The sequence below is a fragment of the Sminthopsis crassicaudata genome, chromosome 4 (assembly GCF_048593235.1).
Source record: "Sminthopsis crassicaudata isolate SCR6 chromosome 4, ASM4859323v1, whole genome shotgun sequence".
Classification (NCBI taxonomy): domain Eukaryota; kingdom Metazoa; phylum Chordata; class Mammalia; order Dasyuromorphia; family Dasyuridae; genus Sminthopsis; species Sminthopsis crassicaudata.
This window is the reverse complement of record NC_133620.1, coordinates 374,014,612-374,023,155: the sequence shown is the minus strand read 5'-3', so window position 1 is coordinate 374,023,155 and position 8,544 is coordinate 374,014,612. Positions and strand designations below refer to the sequence as shown.

The 8,544-nt window shown below is 38.2% G+C and overlaps 1 long non-coding RNA gene across 1 annotated transcript; it reads left to right on the top strand.

The window, feature by feature from the left end:
* Positions 1-497: 497 nt before the first annotated feature.
* LOC141539432 (uncharacterized) lies at positions 498-7,796 on the top strand. Its single transcript, XR_012481295.1, has 3 exons — positions 498-726; positions 4,725-5,057; positions 5,935-7,796. It is a non-coding gene; the product is annotated as an uncharacterized LOC141539432 (long non-coding RNA).
* The last annotated feature ends 748 nt before the right edge of the window (positions 7,797-8,544 follow it).

Genomic DNA, 8,544 nt, shown 5'->3' with positions numbered 1-8,544 from the left:
TTATGAAACTTGTTTATATCTCCCTTTCTCTTGAAAATGTCTCTCAAACACTTTAAAACTCTGACACTTGAAAGTGTCAGACCATACTTCGAGAACCAATAATGATGATCTCTAGATTTTTTTTTTTTAATCACCATAAACCTTTCAGCAAAAATCCCAGTACTATCTGCCACCACCGCACTCTAATCCCTTGGAACATAAAATCAGGTAATATTTAGACAGGTTGCATCTTTTTATTTCCTAAGATTTCCCCAAGTTATAGGTCTGGACAAGGAGCCAAATATCTGCTAATAGTCATTTTAATTATGACTAGGCAGGGGACAAGTAAATTCCTGAGTGAATCACAGGGTGAATCACAGACACACACGCCTCCAAAAAAAGTAAAAAAAAAAAAAAAAAAAAAAAAAAAAATCACTTTCAGAGGGAGACCAATGGGAAAACAATGAGCCCGGAAGAGTAGTGGTCTTTAAGAAGCTCCACTCCAAAGACCAAAGTCCAGTCTGCGAGGAGCGGAGCGGGAGCGTGGAAAGCGACAGCCCGGCCCAGCAGGACAAGCCCGCCGGTCCAAAGAGGTTTTAGGCAGGGAATCGGCACTGCTAATTGTCAAAGGCCGACGGAGCCAGAGGACTGAAACCCCAGCAGCAGTTAGCTTTATGTGTCTTCGATTTAGCCGGTCTGGATTCCCCCGGTTCTGGGTGTTCGTCGGTGCCGTCATGCTTTTCACCAGTGAGTGATCTCAGCTCTTCCGGGGACGGACCAAGGAAAGGCAACCCTTGGGGGAGGGAGGTGTTCGAGGGGGGGAGGGGAGGGAGAAGGAGGGGTCCGGAACACTGTTTCCTACATTTCTTCACAGTAGCTGCTTTTTCCCCACTGAAGCGTCTACTTTGTTTCAATTCACAAATACAAATGTTCCCTTGTAGAAGGGAAGGAGGTAGGCTGGGGCAGCTGTAATCCCAGACTCGTCCTTTTACTCGCGGGCGTTCGGCCCCACTCTCCCTTTAACGTAGTGTGTGAAATTCTGCACCAGATTTGGACCCCGTGACCCGGCTTTTCAGGCTTGAAAATTAATTGGCAGCAGAAAGTTGGGGAGTAACTATGAAAGAGAAGAAATGATGGTGTCAAAATCCATCACATTTTTTTTTACTGCTGGTTCTTTACGTCGTTCACTATCTTCTGTAAAATCTGGAGGCTGTCATCTATGATTAGGGAAAACACAGACACTATAATTTCCTAGATTTTCTTCTCGTTAATGAATTCAATCAATAGTTGTTTTGTTTTACAAATTTTTTCACACTATTGGTAACTTTCTTCGTTAATTTCATCTCCTGTATTTATATCTGTGACAGATGTAAGGTGGAGTCTGATGTCATCCAACCTCAGGCTGCCATTGACTTCTCGTATATTGACTTTCATAATCACAAGCTCTAAGGAGATCCAGATGTAGGACAACTTATTCTTCATAAATAATTTGCCTTCTCCTCTTAATAAATTAGCTTGAGCCCCCACTCCAATTCATTTACAGTATTTCTTAATTATTTAGTGAAATAGAAATGCCACTAATAAGACCATAATGATGCCACTAATAATAACATTCATCTGTATTTAATATTAAAATTTCTAAAAATCCTCTATTAACAAATGAGCAATAATAAACATATAACATGTACATAGGTGGGGGCAGCTACACGGCACAGTGGATAAAGCATGGGCCTTGGAGTAAGGAGGATCTGAGTTCAAATTGGAGCTCAGACACTTGCTAGCTGTATGACCCTGGGAAAGTCACTTAACCCCAATTGGCCCTCAAAAAACCATTTTGGACATATGTGCTACAATATGATTAAAGTCATAAAACCTTGAAGTCTCAAAATATCAGTACTTGACTTGTCTTTTCCTCTATGGAAAGACAGTCCAAAATCATTTAATTCGTTCCAGATAATAAAGTCTCTTTAGCATCTTATTAACATTTGTCCTGGAGATTAGTCTTCCCTTTCCTTGGTTTTTCTCTTCATCAATGAAAAAAAAAAGTCTTTTAGCATCTCTCAGCCTCTTGAAAGAATCTTCTATATTTATGGTTAACTTTTTTTTAAACTTTTTTATTGTTTTCTTTTTCTGGTTATACATATACATTAATTTTTTAAATGCACATTTCTTTAGAAATCATGTTAGAGAAAAATCAGAACAAAAGGGAAAAACTGCAGCAGAGGAAAAAAACTGAAAAAAAGTGAACATAGCATGTCTTGACTTTAGTCAATTGACTTTTCAATCACCATAATTCTTTTTCTAGATGCCAATGATGTTTTCTATCCAAAGTTTATTGGGATTTCCATGGATTACCAAGATTTTTCATAGTTGATCATCACACAATCTTGCTGTTCCTGTATACACTGTATTCCTGGCTCTATTTATTTCACTTAGCATCCATTTGTATAAATCTTTCCAGGGCTTTCTAAAATCAGCTTGTTCATCATTCTTATATAATAATGCTTATAGAATATATTTTTAAAGAACATATATATTCCATTAATTTCACATTCCATAATTTATTCAGACATTCCCCAATTGATAGCCATCTATTCATTTTCCAATTCTTTGCCATCACAAAAAGAACTGCTACATTTTTGCATATGTGGGTCTTTTTTCTTCCTTTTTGATTTACTTGAGATACAGATCCAATAGTAGCAGTATTCTTCCCATCTAATTTTAATTGCATTGAATTTGCTCATGCAAAGCTTTTTCACTTTTATTTAAGCAAAGTTGTCCACTTTACTTTCTGGGATCCATTCTATTACTTGTTTGAAAATGAATTCTTCCTCTTTCATAGATCTGAAAGGCAATTTCTTCCTTTCTCTTCTAACTTGCTTTTGTTGTCACAGTTTTTAGATGATTTAATCAAAACTGTCTATAGTCATATGGGGGAAATGCTCTAGTTCACTATTGATTAGAAAAATGCCTATTAAAATAACTGAGCTATCACCCCACACCTATCATATAGGTTAATACTACAGAAAAGAAAAATGACAAATGTTGGTGCGAATGTGGGAAAATTGAGACACTAGTGCATTATTGGCGAAGTTGTATAGTAATTCATATGGTTATTTGTAGAGCAATTTGGCACTATGTTCAAAGGGCTTTAAGACTGTACATACTTTTTGAGAAAACAATGCCTTTCTAGATCTGTATCCTAAAGAGATAAAAAAAAATGAAGAAAAGGACACTTATGTAAGTGCAAAAATATTTATAGCAGCTCTTTTAGTGGTGTCAAGAAGGTGGAAGTTTAGGGGATTTCCATCAAATGAGGAATGACCAAACAAGTTGTTGTATATGATTGTGATGAAATACTATTGTGTTATAAGAAATGGTGAACAAGATGCTGTCAGAAAAACCTGGATTGTAAAAATATTGTACAATTATCAGTTGTGAATGACTTAACTATTCTGAGCAATACAATGATCCAAGACAATTCTGAACGACTTACAATATCCATCTCTAGAGAAAGAATTGATGGAGTATGAATGTCAATCAAAGTATACTTTTTCTTTTTCTTTTTTTTTGTATTTGCTTTCACAACATAACTAACATGGAAATATGTTTTGCATGACTGCACATGTTCAACCCATATCAAATTGCTTGCATTCTCAATAGGGGTAGAAGAGAGGGAGAGAGAGAATTTCAAAAAAATTTAAATGACATTAAAAACTGTTTTTGTCTGTAATTGGGTGGGGGAAATATTAAATATAAAAAATGAAAGTTACTTGTCTAAAATCACAGAATTAAGATAGAAGCATGTGAATGAGAACTGAATTTCTCAAAACCGAGGTCAATGCTGTTCTTCTCTAAGAAAACTACCTGATTCCATGAAACCAAAGTCTGATGCTCTGACTCTTATTCTAGGCCACTTTCTAATATTACATAATACCCCATGATCCAAGATTGGAAGAAAGGTAAGGATTCAAATAGAAACAGGTCAGAAGGACATTATGTTCCAGCACACAAACTAAAATTAATTTGTGTGAATACATAGAAATGGGAGGTGGAGTACAGAATTTGAGAAGTAGCTAATAGTTGAATTTTACTAGGAATAATAACATACAAAAGGGAAAGAATACAAGATAGCTGAAAAAGAAGACTGTGGAAGATCAGGAGTTTGTATATTCATCATTTGTATATTCCATCCTAGAGGTGATGCCTCCCACCAACACCCACCTTCAAAAGAAGATTTTTGAGTAGAGGAAATAATGGTCAGGGTTCTCCCTTACTTTTCCAATTCTAGAGGATGAATTGGAGAAGGGAAAATGAATGAACACATGGGGATTAATTAGAAGACTTATAATAGTCCAAGCAAGAGATGGTAAGGATCTGATCTAGGGTAATGGCCCTGCGAGTAGAAAGCATGGCTTATATATGACAGGAGCTAGAGAGATAGAAGAGAGAAGATTTCATCTAGTTGGATATGGACAATAGGGAAGAGAATATCAAAGCTGAATCCAAGACCATAGACCTGAGTGACCAGGAGCATGGTGTGGTTCTCAAAAAGACTGAAGACTAGAGAAGAGTCAAGTTTGAAGGAAAAGTCAACCAGTTTCATTTTATATGAGGTGCCTTTTGGACATGCAGATGACCTTTTTCAAGTCCCTTCTGCATTTGTGAATCCCTACTCTATCCCAGGTGAATAAGGGGGCCACTTTTCCTATATCCTGATGAATCTTTTTTCTATCCTATCATAGGCAATGATACCTCAGCAGAGGAAGAAGCTTTTCTGAGAAGGAACCAGGGAGAGTCTATCCTGTTCCACATAGGCAAAGGTTTTGGAAATAAGACTCTTTCTATTGAATGGCATTTTCAGACTGAGAATATCCGCCTACTCAAACTCTGGCCAGATCAAAGTAAACCAATGTGGATCAATCCCCAGCAGAGATTCAAAAGCAGACTATTTGTCCATTACTTAAGTTCTCTGATGATCACAAATCTGACCTCTAAAGATAGTGGAAATTATGAAGCTCACATTAAATCAGTCTTGGGAAAGGTGAACACTCAAAATTTCATATTAACTGTTTCAGGTAAGTAACCTTTCCCCAGTTGCACCTCAACTCACCCTCCCCTTAGCTGTCAACAGCTTCTACTATGTCACATTCAGAGCTCATCACATTCAAACCTGTCTCCCCTCCAACTTTGCCCTTTGAAAGGGGAAGGAGAGATGGAGCTGCTGTGTATTGCAAGATAGAGGATGGAAAATCTGAGTCTAGTTCTTAAGTTCACCCACTTAAGAGGCTAGGGAAAGAGACAACTCTTTCTCTGTACTTTTGTTTGACTCTCCTGATTGAGTTCAATGAATGAATGGAGCTGACTGAAAGAACACTTGACTTTCCCTAGAAAGAAGTCAGCTCATTGAGCTAATCAGTCACTCAGGCCTACTGCAGTTCCTAAGCATGTCCTATGGGCAAATTTCCCTTTCTTATGGGCTAAGGGGGCTCCAGAAAAACATAGGAAAGAATTCTTTCCCTGTCTATTGAGAGCTCTGATTCTGATGAAGGAGCGAGGAGACCCTCTAAAAGAAAGGAGAAGGGAGAAAGAGGATTCCTGGGGAGAAATTGAGGAAGAAATGCAAGTACTAAGTAAACATTGGGGGACATTGCAAATCATGACTGTTGTGATTTTTAATTCATAACTCCTCTGGTACTCACTTCTTTTTTTTCTGTCCTTTAATTCACCTAGCCGCCTTTCCTTCTTTGCCCTCTTTCTCTCCCTATTCTTATTTCCAAATATCCTCGATATTCTATTAAGACTATAATCTCTGCCAGTCCTTTCCCTGTTTCCTGCTAGTTCCTACCCCACATACTTCCACCTCCATCCCCACTTCAGCTCTCAATACCTCTTTCCAGTGGCAGATTGAACCTAGTTGATTTTAACTTATTATTCATGGTATTGTGACTACAGGATCTAACATGAAAACATGCAATCCATGGCTTCAGCTTGGCAGCCTGGTCCTACTGGTGATACACCTGGGAAAATGCATATATGGAAATTTCAATATAACCTGAAGAAAGAGGCAAGATGATTTTGCTCCTTCCCTGGAAAGAAGTGAAGCTCATTGAGCTAGGCACAGAAAATGGTGCATGGTATAATGGTCAAGCAAATGTTGAAATAAAAAAACCAGGAACTAGTGTGATCACAAAAAGCCCAAAGTTCACATCCTGGCTCTTCCCATTTTCCCCTTTTTGCGGCTGGAAAAGTGAATGACTTGTTTGAGGTTATATAAAAATAATTCTAAATATAGATTTACAAAATCACAATTATTAGACTACAAGAAATATTCTGAATATGGGCCAAACCAGTGGTTATGAGAAGCTGATCCAGAAGGCGTGAAGAATATTAGAAAAGATAACTACACTATTCTGTAAAAATATTCCACAAACTGCAAAACAACTTCCAGTCAATTAAGTTACATTTTTTTTTATGTAACCATGGAGAACAATTAATCATTTTCTTTATATTTTTATGTACGCATGCATGGTAAACTCTAGAATTTATCCTTTTGTATTGAAAGCCAATCATTCAAACAATATTTATTAAGCACTTATTATGTACCAGCAATTGTAGTAAGAAATGGATCAAATAAGGTTATAATCCTTGACTTAGAGTAAGTAAATTTCAGCATGAGGGATTTGGATTAAATATAACAGAGAACTTCCTGATGGCTAAATATTACCATAGAAAGTATAATATGAATATGAAAAAGAAGTATGGAAATATCCCTACTTTAAGTACTTTATGAATAGAATGGAAATGTAGCATATATTCAGGAAAATCTAGATTAATACTTAAAATTGGATTTGATAAATTCTTTGTAAGGTGCTGCCAATCATCACGAATCTTTGGATAACCTCACAGAATGTGATTCAGGTAAACTGAGGACATTGCTGTAAGGGCTGAACAGGATGGTGCTGGGAGGAGGGAGCCCCACCCCCATGGATAACAAGATGGCATGAGCAGAAGGCAACTCACCCCTCTTGACTAGATGGGTGTGACAATCGCTGGTAATTTAGTATGATTGGCTTACAGAGCTCTTGCTATGCTGAGGTAACTAAGGCTTTAAGACTGCTGGCAGAAGCTGCAACAAATGAAGTTTGTACCACCTCTGCTCCCTGTCTCATCATTACTCACATTCTCTGCATTAACGGGCCTTGAGTTTCTGTTGGTCAGAATAGGCCTTGCTTATCAGTAAACAAAGGGTCCTAGGGGGCCCTAACAGTTCTTAAAGTAGTTGTCATAGGAAAATATTAGTTAAGGAACTGAGAATCATCTCCAAACTTATTGTTTTGCCACAGTACTCAGTTTCTCTAATTTTCCTCACCCAGTCCTGACTCAGTTTCTCTGCTTCTCAAAGCTCAGTCCTGCAAAACCTCCCCTCCCTCTTTATCAGAATATTTGATAAAGATAAAAGATCTTATGTTTTAGAATATTAGAATGCCTCTCCCCTCCCAAGCTATCTGAATGTCAGATACTGTCTTATCAAGATGCCTCTCCCCATGTCTGGGGTACCTCCCCCAGATTATGTCATCCCTCTCTGGAGGGTTACCAGGCCTTGTCAGAGTTCTGTTCCCACTCTAAATACCCTGATTCCACCCCTGCCTCAGTATACCCTCTGAATCTGAGCCATGTGTATATATGTCATTGAGAACTCACATTGTTTGCTGGATTCTTGGAGACGATATTCTCATTCAGCCCTGGGACCAAACCATGGATCCATTTGGTCTCAGTAAATCTCTCCATTTAATAAATTATTAAATACACTCTAATCTCTATCTTGCCTCACTTTCTCTAGCATTACACTATGAACCCTATATTTCCATTGCCAAGTCTATTATACTCAAACACATACTAGCATTCATTATTCCACTAGAAACCAAAGCATATTTATTTGCATTTAAGTTTTTTATTCTATGAAACTAAAGAACACCTAGTGAATTATTAATGAGTTTATTATCAGTGCTCCCGTGGAGACATGATATTAGGATTAGATTTGCATTACTCTTGTACACAAGATCTATCCACAACTGTGTAAGGATGCGGTTCCCGCAAAACAAGAGAAGGGAATTGTAATGGCCCTTTAAATGGGCAGACACGGTGCATCGGGAGATTTGAGTCCCAGAAGTAATTTCTGTGGATATTAGGACTGCCTTGTAGGTGGGATCTTGGCCACAATGACATAGCTTCGTAATGGGTGACTCTCGCGCTGATTGGCTGTGTGTGTGACCTCACAGGCCCTTTATAAGCCCACTGCAGGCAGCAGTCGCTCTCTTTAACCTGGCATTCTTCACCCTGGCTCCCTAGCCTGGGTGGCCAAGCCGAGATGGGTAGCCGAAAGAGGTAAGGATTTTGGTAGTGAACATGGGTTTTCTGACCAGGTGTTCACTTGGGAACCAACAAGTCAGGGCATCATGTGAGTAGATACAATAAAGGCTTTTAAGATTACACATGGCTGTTCTTCAGCGTGCTACTGGTTATTAAACTATAGATTCAAGAGATCGTGGCCAGAGACCTTTG